The sequence below is a fragment of the Cavia porcellus genome, unplaced genomic scaffold, assembly GCF_034190915.1.
Source record: "Cavia porcellus strain 051 isolate PalLab524CR breed Dunkin Hartley unplaced genomic scaffold, mCavPor4.1 scaffold_7, whole genome shotgun sequence".
NCBI lineage: Eukaryota > Metazoa > Chordata > Mammalia > Rodentia > Caviidae > Cavia > Cavia porcellus.
The window spans coordinates 26,662,709-26,678,131 of record NW_026947490.1 but is presented as its reverse complement, the minus strand read 5'-3'; positions in this window follow the sequence as shown (position 1 = coordinate 26,678,131).

Sequence of the window (15,423 nt, the reverse complement as noted above, 5' to 3'; positions counted from 1 at the left end):
TAGTATTACATAGCTATTTTTATAAATAGACTTGTCCACATCATCAGGCTTAATATAGTTAAGCATAGTATTACATAGCTATTTTTAGAAAAACAAAACTTTGAAAACATTGTAGGACTTGAGAGCAGTTAATAATCCAAACAGGTATCTTTTACCTCTATATCTTTTATATCTTGTCATGTTCAGAGTAGTTGCCCTCTAATTTTAGACTTGATACTATCAGGCATACCAAATTCATATAAAATCAGCCAAGGCAAAACTATGGTCTAACAAACCAGATTCAAATAAGAGCAGTCATAGTATGACAATATAAGTAATACAGGGTTTCAGTTTAAGTTAATAGGAAATTAAGGATAGTTACCATGGTATAACCTGCTATTTTTGGGTTAGATGTCTGCCCTCAAATCTAATATGAGTAGACAGACTGGAACAAAATAAATTCAAACTAAACAGAGCGATAAGACTACTGTGACTTTTAAATCCTGATACACTATTAACAATGACCTCTGCCTTCCCTTTTTAGGCTATTTTTCACCTTTCCCCTTCTCAGGATGCTTTGTATATTTTGGGTCTCACTAGCCCTTTTAGTTTTTAGATTAGGGGGCCAGGCTGCTGTCTATCTGAGTGTTGCTGAACTTTTCTACCCTTGTGCTTGATCTTGAGCTGTACTCCTTTACTCACGAAAATCATAGGGTTTTTCTTCCTTCCAGCTATGTAGTTCTACACTGCCCAAAAGCGTCATAGTTTTCTAATCTGTCTGCAGCTGCTGCATGAGTTGTCCCTATTTCTCTCTGGTTTCCTGTTGCATATAGCTTTGCTTTCTTCGTCTTTGACTTTCAATTTATTAACCCTCATTTGAGTTGAGTATATTTCCCATTCAGAGCATCTCGATGGAGCCTGTTTCCTAATCTTCTCTGCCTGTTTTTTTTTATTTTAGTGTATCAGGGCTATCTATATTTAAGATTATAGCTTACCATCTCTGCCTCATGTCTGCTACTCCACTTTTACAGCTATAATTTGTCCACCTTACTCCCCTGTTAAACTGTCTGCCCCATTCATTGAGGACCCTCTGCCACTGTTGCTCAAATCCTGGTATCTCTTCCTCTCTCTCTCTGGAATATACTTCAGCATTCTCTGTAGGGTTGTGTTGGTGGCCATGAACTCCCACAGTACCTCCTTGTCTTGGAAATATCTTATTTCTCCTTTAATTTTGAGAGAGAATTTTTCTGTATACATCAGTCTTGGTTGCAAGTGATTTTCTTTCAGGGCTTGTATAATTTCTCCCCAGGCTCTTCTCAATTTGAGAATTTGTGTTGAAAAGTCTGTTGTTATTTTGATAATTTTCCCATTGTATGTAATCTCCTTCTTTTCCCTGGCTGCTTTTAGTATTGTGTTCCTTTGATGGATTTCTGGAATCTTGATTATTATATGTCTAGGTATAGATCTGTTTTGGTTGTAGGTGGCTGGAGTTCAGTATGCCTCGTTTACCTGGATATCATTTCTTTTTCCTATGTTTGGGAAGTTTTCCTTCAATATATCTGTATATATTCTTTGTAGTTCATTTTTGTTTACTCCTGCTTCCTCAATTACATGCTTTATTCTTAAGTTATGTTTCCTTCTGTTGTCTTCTAGCCTTTGAATTGTTTCTTTGTGGTTCCTTAAGAGGTCTTTTCTTTCACAATCATATATCATAAATCTCTCTTCAAGTTTCAAAAGGCTAACTTTAGTTTCTGTCAAGGCATTTTGCTAGCTTTCAATGGAGTTTTTAGTTTCCTGATAATCTCTTTGGATCGGTTTCATGTATTCTAGGTTATGTTTAAATTCTTTATCACAGGTTTCTCTTTCTTTTCTGATTTCCTCCGTTTTTCCACCTGTGTTCTCTTGGGAGAAGCTTATTATTTCTTTAATTAATCTCTTTATATCTTGTCTCACTTGGGATCAAAAGTATAGTTTTAAATTCATCTATGAGGTCATGAAGGTATTTCTTTATATCTGCTGATGCTGTGTCTAGTATAGGATGGTTACTGTGCTGGTTCTCTTCTGTATTTACTTTTCCTGGGCTTATTTTCTCAGGTTCTTCAGTTGGAGATTATTTTTTTTTATTTCTAGCTCTTGCCATATTCCTGGTTTCTTTCTTTCATATTTCTGGTTTCTTTCAGACTGGTGTGTCCTGGGGGTCTCTGGAACTCTCCATATTGCTTAGAGTCTTTCTGAATTGTGCTGACTGGAGTTTTTGCTGCCCTCCCCAACTTGCTGTTATCTGAGGTACAGGCAGGGATGCAGGGACAGTGCAGGCTAGTCTTCAGCCTCTGTGCCAGTCAATCTGCAAGTTAGGTTGTACCTTGTTGATGTCACAGAGTCACAACAATTTGGTGTTTGCTTATTGGATCCCATAAATGGTTTTGGATCCCATAGAGGTCATAAATGGCCTTTATTATATTGAGGTAAAGACCATCTATTCCAATTTTATGTAAAGTTCTTATCATAAATAAATGTTGGACCTTATGGAAGGCCTTTTCTGCATCTATAGAAATGATCATGTGATTCTTATTTTTGGCTTTATTGATATGGTGGATTACATTTATTGATTTGTGTATGTTGAACCATCCTTGCATTCCTGGGATGAATCCCACTTGGTCATGGTGTATGATCTTCTTGATGATTTGCTGGATCCTATTTGCCAATATTTTATTGAGGATTTTTGCATCTGTGTTCATTAGGGAGATCGGTCTACAGTTCTCCTTTTTAGTTGGGTCTTTCTCAGGTTTTGGTATTAGAGTAATATTTGCTTACAGGAATGACTTAGGAAGGATTGCTTCCCTTTCAATTTCATTGAATAATTTGAGGAGTGTCGGCATTAGGTCTTCTTTGTATTTCTTGTAGAATTCTGCAGTGAATCCATCTGGGCCTGGTCTCTTGGTGGGTAAGGACTTAATTACATTTTCAATTTCATTAACCGAGATTGGGTTATTCAACAGTTTTACATCCTCTTGATCTAGCTTTGGCACTTCATATGCTTCTAGGAATCTGTCTATTTCTTCTGTGTTATCACACTTTTGAGAGTAGAGGTTTTCGAAATAGGTGTTGATGATCTTCTGTATTTCTATTGGGTCTGTAGTGATTTCTCCTTTTTCATTTCTTATTGCATGAATTTGAGCTTTTTCTTCCCTTTCTTTTAAAATAATGTTGGCTAGGGGCTTATCAATTTTATTTATTCTTTCAAAGAACCAACTCTTTTATTCGTTGATTCTTTGGATTGTTTTCTTAGTCTCTATTGCATCAATTTCTGCTCTGATTTTTATAATTTACTCTCTTCTTTTGGCTTTGGTCTTGACTTGCTCTTCTTTTTCTAGCTGTTTGAGGAGTAGCCTCAAGTTATTTATTTGTATTCGTTCTGTTTTCTTGATGTGGGATCTCAGTGCAATAAGTTTTCCTCTGAGGACGGCTTTCATTGCATCCCACAGATTCTGGTAAGTTGTATCTGCATTTTCATTTTCTTTTAGGTATTGTTTAATTTCTTCTGTGACCCACTGATTACTCAAGAGTGTGTTATTCAGTTTCCATGTGTTTGTGGGATTTTTGCAGTATCTTTTATCATTAATTTCTAATTTCACAGCGCTATGATCCAATAACGTGCAAGGGATGATTTCAGGTCTTTTGAACTTGTTTAAATATGTTCTGTGAGCTAATATATGGTCTATTTTAGAAAATGATCCATGTACTGCTGAGAAGAATGTGTATTCTGATGTTGTTGGGTGGAACATTCTGTATATGACTATCAAACCCATTTGTTCACAGGTATGATTCAGTTCTCTTATTTCTTTGCTCATTTTCTGTCTGGTTGATCTGTCCCTTGGTGTCAATGGCGTATTAAGGTCTCCTGTTACAATTGTTTTACTGATAATTTGAGTTTTCATTTCTGTTACTAATTGTTTTATATAACTGGGTGCTCTGGAGTTTGGTGCGTATATATTTAAGATAGTTATCTCTTCCTCTCGAGTTTTCCCCTTACGAGTATGTAGTGACCTTCTTTGTCCTTTATGGTCATTGTTGGTTTAAAGTTCACGTTGTCTGCAAACAGAATGGCTACTCCTGCCTTTTTTTTGGATTCCTGCTGCATGAAGAATTGTTTTCCATCCTTTGACTTTCAGTCTGTGAGTATCCTTCTGGGTTAGATGGCTTTCCTGTAAATAGTATATGGTTGGATTTTGTTTCTTGATCCATTCTGCTAGTCTGTTACTTTTGATTGGTGCATTGAGACCATTTACATTAATGGTTATTACTGTTAAATGCTGGTTAATTGTAGGAATGTTATCTCTCTGCTGTTGCATCTTTATCTTTCTGTTCTGTTTAATTATTTGCTTTGCTTAGTGGTTTTTTCCTTTGTGTATCTAAACTGTCTTTCAATATTTTTGCAGGGTTGGTTTGGTGTTCATGAAGTTCTTCAGCTGTTCTTTGTCATGGAAGTATCGTATTTCACCATCTATTTTGAATGATAGTTTTGCAGGATGTATCAGTCTAGCTTGGAAATCATTTTGCTTTAGGATCTGGAATACTTCACTCCATGCTCTTCTTGACTTTATCTTTTGTGCTGAGAAGTCTGCTGTGATTCTGATAGGTTTTCCTTTATAATTGATCTGTCTTTTCTCTCTGACAGCTTTTAATAATCTATTCTTGTGTTGGATTTCTGGGATGGTGATTATTGTTTGTCTGGGTGTAGTTTTATTTTGGTTATGACTATTTGGAGTTCTATATGCTTCACTGATCCTGATGTCGGTTTCTGATCTCATGCTTGGGAAATTTTCAGCTATTACTTCTCTAAATATCCTCTTGATATCCTTTATGTTGTCTCTCTCTTTTTCATTAATCCCTATCATTCTTATGTTATTCTTCTTTGTATCATCTTACAGTTGTTGAATTGTTGTTTCCTGATTCCTTATTATTTTTAAAAGATCTTTCCTTTCCTGTTCACTAGCTGCAATCCTGTCTTCAAGGTCTGAAATTCTATCTTCATTTTCATTTAGGCGGTTTTTACAACTTTTAGTGGAGTTTTTTATTTCCTGTATATCTCTGTGCCTCTGCATTATGTATTCTTTTGTTTCTTATATTGCTCGTCTAGGGATTCTATCTTTTTGTTTAGTTCTTCCAGTTTTTTTATCTGTGTTTTCTTTAGATATATTTAGAATCTCTTTCATTTCCTTTATCATTTCTTCTTTTATCTGGGAGATTATTTCGAGTTTGAATTTCTTTAAAGCTTCCTGGAGTTGCTTGTCACTTTCAGTAGCTATTCTGTCTGATATATGAGGTGGATGGGATATATTTTCTTCTAAATACATTCCTCCTAGGGTTTCTTGAGATAGGCTTGAGGTTTGAGGTTGTAATTTGGTCTTTCGTTTTGTCATTTTCCTATATTTCTGTGTTTCAAGTGTTATTTGAAAGCTTCCTCAGGTTCTGTTGAAAATCCCCTTCTATGTTTGCAGCTACTGAGACTCTGGCACCACACTACCCCAAGCCATTGGGCCTGCAGAACCAATGGCCCTCCTCTACCTGCTCAGAACTCCACAGTTCCAGACAAGCTGGGCCTCAGGGACACTGTGCGCCCACCTGCCCCTTGGAAGCTCCACAGCTCTTCAATTGCAGCCGGGTTAGGGTACTCATCACAGTCCGCGGTGCCTCAGGAGCCTGTGATCCCTCCCTGCTTGCAGAGATATCCACAGTCCTCCAGATAAAGGAAGGCATGGCAGCAAAACAGCCTGGGCTCGGGGGGATAGTGTGGGCCTGCCCACCCCTCAGGAGCTCAGCAGACCTCCAAGTGCAGCTGGGATGGGGAGGTGGATGTAGTGGTCTCTAACCCGCTGCTCCACTTCACTGCACCGGGAAGCCTGGGGGGTCCAGAACAGTCTGCGATTTGGGCAGAGTGTGCTGAGCACTCACCACAGGCTGAGGTGCCTCAGGAACCTGCGATCCCTCCCTGCTTGCAGAGATATTCACAGTCCTCCAGACAAAGGAAGGGGCTGATGCAGGCACTCCAGATTCGCCCAGCTCATCCTCTGCCAATCCCAGCTTTTTGAGAAATCTCCAGACTGACCTCCACAAACGTTGCACCAGTCTACACTCCCACCAATAGTGTAGGAGAGTTCCTTTTTCCCCTCAGCCTCTCCAGCATTTGTTGTCATTCGTTTTCTTGATCCTGGCCATCCTTTCAGGAGTGAGATGGTATCTCAGTGTGGTTTTAATTTGCATTTCTCTAATGACCAACGATGTTGAACATTTTTTCATGTATTTATTTGCCATTTGCATTTCTTCATCTGAGAATTGCATATTCATCTCAGATGCCCATTTTTGGATTGGATCTTTGAATTTTGGAGGTCTGAATTTTTTTTAATTCTTTATATGTTTTAGACAAGAGTCCCTTGTCTGAGAGAGAGTTCACTAAAATCTTTTCCCAGTTTGTGGGTTTTCTTTTCACTATGCTGGAGATTTCTTTTGACATACAGAAACTTTTTAATAACAAGTGGTCCCAGTTATTGATTCTGGGAAGTATTTCCTGTGCGGTTTGAATCCTGTTCATGAATTCTCTACCTACCCTTATGTCTTCAAAGTTTCTACCCAATTTGTCTTCCAATAGAGTTAGTGTTTCTGTTTTAATATTCAGATCTTTGACCAATTTAGATTTTAATTTAGTACATGGTGATAGGTATGGGTCTAGTTTTAGTTTTCAGAAAATGGAGAGTCAATTTTTCCAGCACCATTTATTAAAGAGACTGTCATTCTTCCAGTAAACCTGCTTGGATCCTTTATCAAAGATAAGGTAGTTGAGTGTGTTTGTAGTAGTGGTTGTATATTCTAATCTATTCCATTGATCTTGGGCTCTGTCTTGATTCCAATACCATGTTGATTTTACTACAGTTGCTTTGTAGTATAAGTTCAAGTCACAGATTCTGATGCTTCTGCCTTGCCTTTGCTGCTTAGAATTGCATTTGCTATTCTAAGTCTATTCTGGTTCCAGATGAATTTTAGGAGTGATTTCTCTAGATCTATAATGTATGTTGATGGTATTTTTATTGGGATTGTATTGAATCTGTGTAACAGTTTTGGGAGAATGGCCATTTTCACAATGTTTGTTCTTCCTATCCATGAGCAAGGGATGTCTTTCCATTTTCTGAGATCATCTTTAATTTCTTTTTTCAGTGTATTATAATTTTCCCTGTATAGGTCTTTCACTTCTCTCATAAGGGTAATTCCTAAATACTTCATTTTTTTTTTTTGCTTGCTAATGTGAAGAGTGTAGTTTCTCTTATTTCCCTGTCTGTGATTTTGTTGTTCGTGTATAGGAATGCTATTGATTTCTGAGTATTGATTTTGTATCCAGCCACATTACTGAATTTAGTTATTGTATCTAAGAGTCTTTCAATGGAGTTTCTATGTAGAGTATCATGTCATCTGCAAACAATGATAATTTAATTTCTTTTCCTATCTTTACCCCTTTTATTTCTCTCACTTGCCTAATTGCTCTGGCTAGTACTTCCAGTACTATATTAAATAAGAGTGGTGATAAAGGACATCCTTGTCTTGTGCCTGATTTTAAAGTAAAGCCTTTCAATTTTTGGCCATTTAGTATGATGCTGGCTGTTGGTTTGTCATAAATGGCCTTTATTATATTGAGGTAAAGACCATCTATTCCAATTTTCTGTAAAGTTCTTATCATGAATAAATGTTGGACCTTATTGAAGGCTTTTTCTGCATCTATAGAAATGATCATGTGATTCTTACTTTTGGCTTTATTGATACGGTGGATTACATTTATTGATTTATGTATGTTGAACCATCCTTGCATGCCTGGGATGAATCCCACTTGGTCATGGTGTATGATCTTCTTGATGATTTGCTGTATCCTATTTGCCAATATTTTATTGAAGATTTTTGCATCTGTGTTCATTAGGGAGATCAGTCTACAGTTCTCTTTTTTAGTTGGGTCTTTCTCAGGTTTTGGTACTAGAGTAATATTTGCTTCCAGGAATGACTTAGGATGGATTGCTTCTCTTTCAATTTCATTGATGAGTTTGAGGAGTGTTGGCATTATGTCTTTTTTATATTTCTTGTAGAATTCTGCAGTGTATCCATCTGGGCCTGGGCTCTTCTTTGTAGGTAAGGACTTAATTACATTTTCAATTTCATTAACAGAGATTGGGTTATTCAACAGTTTTACATCCTCTTGATCTAGCTTTGGTACTTTATATGTTTCTAAGAATCTATTTCTTCTGTGTTATGAAGCTTTTGAGAGTAGAGGTTTTCGAAATAGGTGTTGATGATCTTCTGTATTTCTATTGGGTCTGTAGTGATTTAAACTTTTTCATATCTTATTGCATGAATTTGAGCTTTTTCTTCCCTTTTTTAAAAAAAGGTTGGCTAGGGGCTTGTCAATTTTATTTATTCTTTCAAAGAACCAACTGTTTGATTCGTTGATTCTTTGGATTGTTTTCTTAGTCTCTATTGCATCGATTTCTGCTCTGATTTTTATAATTTACTCTCTTCTTTTGGCTTTGGCCTTGACTTGCTCTTCTTTTTCTAGCTGTTTTAGCTTTAGCATCAAGTTATTAATTTGTATACGTTCTGTTTTCCTGATGTGGGAACTCAGTGCAATAAATTTTCCTCTGAGGACGGCTTTCATTGCATCCCACAAATTCCGGTAAGTGGTATCTGCATTTTCATTTTCTTTTAGGTATTCTTTAATTTCTTCTTTAATTTCTTCTGTGACTCACTGATTACTCAAGAGTGTGTCATTCAGTTTCCATGTGTTTGCGGAATTTTTGCAGTATCTTTTATCATTAATTTCTAATTTCAAAGTGCTATGATCCAATAACATGCAAGGGATGATTTCAACTCTTTTGCGTTTGTTTAAATATATTGTGTGAGATAATATATGGTCTGTTTTAAAGAATGATCCATGTTCTGCTGAATAGAATGTGTATTCTGATGTTGTTGGGTAGAACATTCTGTATATGACTATCAAATCCATTTGTTCACAGGTGTGATTCAGTTCTGTTATTTCTTTGCTCATTTTCTGTCTGGTTGATCTGTTTCTTCGTGTCAATGGCATATTAAGGTCTCCTGTTACAATTGTGTTACTGATAATTTGAATTTTCATTTCTGTTAGTAGTTGTTTTACATAACTGGGTGCTCTGGAGTTTGGTGCATATATATTTAAGATAGTTATCTCTTCCTCTTGGAGTTTTCCCCTTACGAGTATGTAGTGACCTTCTTTGTCCTTTATGGTCATTGTTGGTTTAAAGTTCACGTTGTCTGCAAACAGAATGTCTACTCCTGATTTTTTTTGGATTCCTGCTGCATGAAGTATTGTTTTCCATCCTTTGACTTTTAGTCTGAAAGTATCCTTCTGCGTTAGATGGGTTACCTATAAACAGCATATGGTTGGATTTTGTTTCTTGATCCATTCTGCTAGTCTGTTACTTTTGATTGGTGCATTGAGACCATTTACATTAATGGTTCTTACTGCTAAATGCTGGTTTATTGTTGACATCTTATCTCTCTGCTGTTGCATCTTCATCTTTCTATTCTGTTTAATTTTCTGCTTTTCTTTGTGGTTTTTTCCTTTGTGTATCTAAACTATCTTTCAATATTTTTTGCAGGGTTGGTTTCGTGTTCATGAAGTTCTTCAGCTGTTCTTTCTCATGGAAGTATCATATTTAACCATCAATTTTGAATACTAGTTTTGCAGGATACATCAATCTAGTTTGGAAATCATTTTGCTTTAGGATCTGGAGTACTTCACTTCATGCTCTTCTTGACTTTATTGTTTGTCCTGAGAAGTCTGCTGTGATTCTGACAGGTTTTCCTTTATCAGTGGTCTGTCTTTTTTCTCTGACAGCTATTAATAATCTATTCTTGCGTTGGATTTCTGGGATGGTGATTATTATATGTCTGGGTGTAGTTTTATTTTGGTTATGTCTATTTGGAGTTCTATATGCTTCAGTTATCCTGATGTCAGATTCTGATCTCATGCTTGGGAAATTTTCAGCTATTACTTCTCTAAATATCCTCTTGACATCCTTTATGTTGTCTCCTTTTTCATTAATCCCTATCATTCTTATGTTATTTTTCTTTGCATCGTCTTGCAGTTGTTGAATTGTTGTTTCCTGATTCCTTGTTATTTTCAAAAGATCTTTCCTTTCCTGTTCACTAGCTGCAATCCTGTCTTCAAGGTCTGAAATTCTATCTTCACTTTCATTGAGGCGGTTTTTGCAACTTTCAGTGGAGTTTTTATTTCCTGTATATCTCTTTGCATTTGCATTATGTATTCTGTTTGTTCCTTATACTGCTGATGTAGGGATTCTATCTTTTTGTTTAGTTCCTCAAATTTTTAACTGTGTTTTCTTTAGATATATTCAGAGTCTCTTTCATTTCTTTTATTATTTCTTTTTTTACCTGGGAGATTATTTCACGTTTGAATTTCTTTAATGCTTCCTGGAGTTGCTTTTTAATTTCAGTAGCTATTGTGTCCGATATTTTAGGTGAATGACACATATTTTCCTCTATATACATTGCTCCTATCGTTTCGTGAGATGGGCTTGAGGTTTGAGGTTGTAATTTGGTCTTTTGTTTTGTCATTTTCTTATATTTCTGTGTTTCAAGTGTTATTTGAAAGCTTCCTGAGGGTCTGTTGGAAATCCCCTTCTATGTTCGCAGCTCCTGAGACTCTGGCACTCTGTTACCCCAAGCCACTGGGCCTGTAGAACCAATGGCCCTCTTCTGCCTGTTTAGAACTCCATAGTTCCAGGTAAGCTCTTCTTCAGGGAAACTGTGTTCCCACCTGCTTGTTGGAAACTCCACAGTTCTCCAAGCGCAGCCAGGAAGGGGAGGCAGATGTAGATGCCTCAAACCCACTTATCCACTTCACTGCACCCAGAAGCCTGGAGGGTCCCAAACAGTCTGGGCTTTGGGCAGAGTGTGCTGAGACTTATCACAGGCTGTGGGGCCTCTGGAAACTGTGAAGCTCCGCTTATTGTTGAGATATCCACAGTCCTCCAGACACACGGGGAGGCAGATGCAGGCACCCCAGATCCTAATAGCCCCTCCTCTGCACACCAATGGTGAGGTGCAGGAGTCCCAAATAGGCTGGGCTCCAGGGATAGTGTGCGCCAGCCTACTTGTTGGAAGCTCCACAGTTCTCCAAGCACAGCCGGGATAAGGAGACAGATGTAGATGCCTCAAACCCACTTATCCACTTCACTGCACCCGGAAGCCTGGAGGGTCCTGAACAGTCTGGGCTTTGGGCAGAGTGTGCTGAGACTTATCACAGGCCACGTGGCCTGTGGAACCTGCGATGCTCCCCCACTTGCTGAAATATCCACAGTCCTCCAGACATATGGGGAGGCAGATGCAGGCACCCCAGATCCCACTAGCCCCTCCTCTGTACACCGATGGTGAGGTGCAGGAGTCCCAAATTGGCTGGGCTCGGGGATAGCTGAGATAACTATCTTAAATACATATGCACCAAATTCCAAAGCACCCAGTTATATAAAACAAGTAATATCAGAAATTAAAAACCAAATTAGCAGGAATACAATTATAACAGGAGATTTTAACACACCATTGACACCAATGGACAGATCAATAAGACAAAAAATCAGTAAAGAGATAAAAGAACTGAGTCACACCTGTGAACAAATGGAATTGATAGACATATACAGAGTATTCCACCTAACCACAGCAGAATACACATTCTTCTCAGCAGCAAATGGGTCATTCTCTAAAACAGACGATATATTAACTTATAGATCATATTTAAAGTAACACAAAAGAGTTGAAATCATCCCCTGCATGTTATCAGATCATAGCACTATGAAATTAATAATTAATGATAAAAGACACTGCAAAAATCCCACAAACACATGGAAACTGAATAACACACTCGAGTAATCAGAGGGTCAGAGAGGAAATTAAAGAAGAAATTAAACAATATCTACAAATAAATGAAAACACAAATACAACTTACCAGAATCTGTGGGGTGCAATGAAAACCATCCTCAGAGGGAAATTTTTGGCACTGAGTTCCCACATCAGGAAAACAGAACGAATACAAATAATTAACTTGATGCTACACCTCAAGCATCTAGAAAAAGAAGAGCAACTCAAGACCAAAGCCAAAAGAAGAGAGGAAATAATAAAAATCAGAGCAGAAATCAATGCAATAGAGACTAAGAAAACAATACAAAGAATCAATGAATCGAAGAGGTGGTTCTTTGAAAGAATAAATAAAATTGATAAGCCCCTAGCCAACCTTACTTAAAAAAGGGAAGAAAAAGCTCAAATTCATGCAATAAGGAATGAAAAAAGGTGAAATCACTAGAGACCCAACAGAAATACAGAAGATCGTTAACATCTATATCAAAAACCTCTACTCTCAAAGGTTTGGTAATACAGAAGAAATAGACAGATTTCTAGAAGCATATGACGTACCAAAGCTAGGTCAAGAAGATGTAAAACTGCTGAATAACCCAATTTCTATTAATGAAATAAAAAATGTTATTAAGTCCTTACCTACAAAGAAGAGCCCAGGCCCAGATGAATTCACTGCAGAATTCTACATGAAATACAAAGAGGACCTAATGCTGACACTCCTCAAATTTTTCAATGAAATTGAAAGGGAAGCAATCCTTCCAAAGTCATTCCTCGAAGCAAATATTACTCTAGTACCAAAACCTCAGAAAGACCCAAGTGAAAAAGAGAGCTACATACCAATCTCCCTATTGAACACCGATGCAAAGATTCTCAATAAAATATTGGCAAATAGGATGCAGCAAGTCATCAAGAAGGTTATACATCATGACCAAGTGTGATTCATCCCAGGTATGCAGAGATGCTTCAATATATGTAAATCAATAAATGTAACCCACCATATCAATAGAGTCAAAAGTAAGAATCACATGATCATTTCTATAGGTGCAGAAAAAGCTTTTGATAAGGTACAACATATATTTATGATAAGAACCTTGCAGAAAATTGGAATAGATGGTCTTTACTTCAACATAATAAAGGCCTTCTATGACAAACCAACAGCCAGTATCCTATTAAATGGCCAAAAATTGAAGGCCTTTACTTTAAAATCAAACACAAACCAAGGATGTCCCCTGTTACCACTCCTATTTAATATAGTACTGGAAATACCAGCCAGAGCAATTAGACATGAAAGAGAAAGAAAAGGGGTAAAGATAGGAAAAGAAGAAGTTAAATTATCACTATTTGCAGATGATATGATACTCTACATAGAATACCCCCAAAACTTCATTGAAAGACTACTAGATATAATGAATAAATTCAGCAATATGGCTGGATACAAAATCAATACTCAATAATCAATGGCATTCTTATACACTGACAACAAAATCACAGAGAGTGAAGTAAGAGAGGCTGCACCCTTCACACTAGCAACCAAGAAAATGAAATACTTAGGAATTACTCTTCAGAAAGAAGTGAAAGATCTATACACGGAAAATCATAATACACTGAAGAAAGAAATTGAAGATGATCTCAGAAAATGGAAAGACATCCCTTGCTCATGGATAGGAAGAATAAATATTGTGAAAATGGCCATTCTCCCAAAACTGTTATACAGATTCAATACAATCCCAATAAAAATATCATCAACATACCTCATAGATCTTGAGAAATCAATCCTAAAATTCATCTGGAGTGAGAAGAGACCTAGAATAGCAAAGACAGTTCTAAGCAGCAAAGGCAAGGCAGGAGGCATCACAATGCCTGACTTGAAGTTATACTACAAAGCAACTGTAGTAAAATCAACATGGTACTGGAGTCAAAACAGAGCTGAAGACCAATGGAATAGATTAGAAAATACAACCACAACTACAAGCACACTCAACCACCTTATCTTTGATAAAGGGGCCAAATATGTTCACTGGAAAAATGACAGTCTCTTTAATAAATGGTGTTGGAAAAACTGGCTCTCCATATGCCGAAAACTAAAACTAGACCCATGCCTATCACCATATACTAAAATAAAATCTAAATGGATCAAAGATCTAAATATTAAAACAGAAATTCTAAATCTATTGGAAGACAAATTGGGTAAAAACCTTGAAGACATAGGGGTAGGTAGCGAATTCATGAACAAGACTCAAACCACATGGGAAATACTTTCCAGAATCAATAACTGGGATCACATCTTATTTAAAAGTTTCTGTACACTGAAAGAACTTTCTAACACAGTGAAAAAAAACCCCAAAATGGGGAAAAAATCCTAGTGAATTGCCCCTCAGAAAAAGGACTTTTGTCTAAAACATACAAAGAATTTAAAAAAAATCAGACCCTCAAAATTCAAAGACTCCAGGTCCTAAAATGGCAGCTTGCTAGGGGATTGGGCGGAGAGTCTCTCTGGAGAAATCATATTAGATACTAGAATATAACAACATGGAGAGGGCCAGACAAATGAATAATGATTCTTTTGACAGCGCAGCTGGAGGATTAAAGTCGTACTGAGACTTCAAAGGCTGATAACGGGAGGCTGCAAATTCTGCACCTTTAATGCAGCAAATTGACCTGAGGACCCAACAGGAAGAGCTGTGTTGGCTTTTGGTGACTGCTGGAAATTGAGACCCGGGACCCCGAGAAGCAGCCAGGACTGCCCCGCTGCACCAAGGAGATTGTGAAAGGCTCTGGAGCTCTGAAGCTGAATGCTGTGCAGTTTTCTGACCATTCCATGCTGTGCCGGGAGTGCAATGAGGGCACATGGCGTGGTGTGCAGTAGACTCAAGAGGAGGACCTGCACCGAGCCCTGGTGAGTACTGGGGACTGGGTCCCATGGCTGCTGGGGTTGGCCAAAGAACATCTTGGAACTGGCCAGAGCCCGCCACCACAGGGACATCAATAACACAGAGAGTCTGGCAGAAGACATCCTAGAGTTGGGAAGAACCTTCAGCTTGGTGACATCACCGAGTTGCTACTGTAGAGAGGTCTGGTGGAGGATATCTTGAAATTGGGCAGATCCTGATGCTGTGTTGGCTTCAGCGTCATACAGAGAACTAGTGGAAGACATTTTGGAATTGGGCAGACCCGCTGTCCTGGTGCTCCTGTCACAGAGAGGGCTGGAAGAGAACAGCTGGGATTTGGGCAGAACCCTGTGCCATGGTGACATTAGTCAGCTGCTTCTGGCACAGAGAGAACTGGAAGGATCTGCTGGGGCTGAACCAAGCCTCTGCTTGGGGCCCAATAAGCAGATACAAAATAGTCACAACTCAGTGACATCCAGAAAGTACAGCCTAATTTATGGATTGACTGGCACAGAGGCTGGAGGCTAGCCTGTACTGTCCCTGCATCCCAGCCTACCCCACATAACAGCAAATTGGGGAGGACAGCAAAAACTCAAGTCAGTATGCTTCTGAA